We start from the raw sequence: 2,299 nt of genomic DNA, 5'->3' as shown, positions 1-2,299 counted from the left end.
TCACCTTGCTCACCAATAAAAATCAAAAACCGCTATCTCAGCCATTTAAGATTCGCCGATGACATCGTGATTTTCTCAGAGACACAAACGCAGTTGAAGAGTATGATATGCGAACTGGCAGAAGAAAGCATAAAAACAGGTTTAGCTATGAACATGTCAAAGACAAAACTAATGACGAACAGTCTCAAAACACCAACATGGGTACATGGAAAATTCAATTATATTTTACTTTGGAATTATTTTTGAGTGGTGATTTAATATTCTCATAATATCTTTTCGTAAGAAAAAAGCTACACATACATGAGTATTTCTCAAAAAAAATGTACATTTTGAAAAAAAAAAGTGTGCTTTGAAACAGTTCAAAAGTTTTATATTTATAAATCATCACACAAAAAAAACACACACACAATTTTGAAGGATGAATATTAATCTTTAAGATAACGAAGAATTATAGCTATAATCCTACTTATTACCAAATATTTAGATATTTTAAAAATAGTCCTTTTTTACCTTTCATACAAAAACCTGTTTGCCACCCTAGCTTTTTCATGTGTTTTTGTTTCATAAAATGCGATACGTAACTAAATTATTGTAAATTTCTTTGTATTATCGTTCTACAGTAATCACAGTTTCTGTATCAAATTGATTTTCTATGGGGTGTCATAATGAATTGGCAATTTAAAGCAAAAAAACAAAATGAGTCGCTCTCATTTACTATTTCGTTATTTACTCTTTAGTTACGATTTATTTCTACTTTCCCATGGTTTCTGAACAATTCCGTATTTATTTTACACGGACAACAATAGCTGCACTCTGAATGGCTGTTGGCCTGACGTCTCCGCCATTACATCTATCGCGAAAATTAGTGAAAACGTGTGTGTTTTGTGGGATTACTTTTTCGTAACAGGCAGTAAAATCAGCGCTTTTATATAGAACGGTAAGTCTTCATTTAACCATTTTTTGTAATACGTGTGGTACGAACATTTAGTAAGCTTTTATATTTGCTGTAACAAATTTTATCAAAAAAATACTTGTTTCTGATCTCATTTTGTCTAATATTTCGTTACGTTTTTTACGAATTTCGTTACGTTACGAAAAAGTACAACATAATGCTGAGTGTATACTGTTATTACCTGACTAAGCATAGTAATATTCACTACTTAATTTATTTCAAAAAATATAGAGCGTCAATAACAAAAGGATTGGATTACTATCTGCTTTACAGAAGTTGCGTTTTTATGTGATTACTTCTTTTGTTTTTTTTAGGAATGCCGCCAAAAACCAATGCCAAAAGGCAAAAAGCTTACAGAGAACGACTCAAAATGGATAAACATGATGGAACAAAAATAATTTTATTAAAATAGTATGAATGATTACTCCCTTATTTTATTTCTAACCCCTTAATATTACCCCGTATTTGGGTGCATACTTACAAATATTTCGAATTGAATAAATTTAGAGCATTCACAATATTTCGCCAATGTATAACAAGCCTTATGGCCTTACTATTTCGTTACTACCGTTTCGTTACGTACATTTTTTTTGAGAAATACTCACATGCACATTTTATAAGCGACTAGTGCGGCCCTGTGCGAGGCGACGACCGCTCCCGCCCGCACGCCTCTGACCGTTCTCCGAAACGCGCTTACCAACAAAAATAACAACGCATTTCGGGATGCCCTTTTTGATTTGGCCATTATTATGGCAACAGGACCCTTCCTAGTCTCGGCTTAGCCTTTGGGACCGACGCGGCGAGCGCATATGGTTTGACATATTTCGAGAAGATGTAAACAATATGGGCAAGTCGTGTCTGCGTTTTCGCAATGAAGGTTCTATTGTGTAGCATTAACGTAGTAAGAGAGTTACGCCTCATTCATAAGTTATTATAACGTTATCTTATTAATTTAAACTTTATTGGGTCAGGAGAAAGAGAAAGTTTTTATGTGGATAGTTTTGGAAATATAGAGAAGTTTCTAAGCAACCTACCTATGTTACAATTTTGATAATACATAATACATGAATTTGCATTACACTAAGCACAAAAATGAGGTCAAGAAAGTTGACAAAGTTTATTACTCCAGAAAGTAGGACTACCTTCTTACATAGCTACCTATGTGAGAAGGTAGTAGACTATGAGAGCGATATGATTTCGCTTAATCAATCTTAAGGTAGTAATGAACCTTATCTGGCTCATTATCAACACACATCAAGTTTTTTAAGGTAGGTGTAGACTGTAGGTATGGCATACGAATTATAATTCGCTTCTAATTAAATTCAACTTACGGATTATGTTCATAGT

At 33.4% G+C, this 2,299-nt stretch overlaps 1 long non-coding RNA gene across 1 annotated transcript; it reads left to right on the top strand.

Moving 5' to 3' along the window:
• Positions 1–302: 302 nt before the first annotated feature.
• LOC135073630 (uncharacterized) lies at positions 303–1,376 on the top strand. Its single transcript, XR_010257667.1, has 2 exons — positions 303–937; positions 1,267–1,376. It is a non-coding gene; the product is annotated as an uncharacterized LOC135073630 (long non-coding RNA).
• Positions 1,377–2,299: the final 923 nt, after the last annotated feature.

Source organism: Ostrinia nubilalis, chromosome 7, assembly GCF_963855985.1.
Source record: "Ostrinia nubilalis chromosome 7, ilOstNubi1.1, whole genome shotgun sequence".
Classification (NCBI taxonomy): Eukaryota; Metazoa; Arthropoda; class Insecta; order Lepidoptera; family Crambidae; genus Ostrinia; species Ostrinia nubilalis.
Note: the sequence above shows the minus strand (reverse complement) of the source record. Positions and strands in the feature narration are given on the sequence as shown.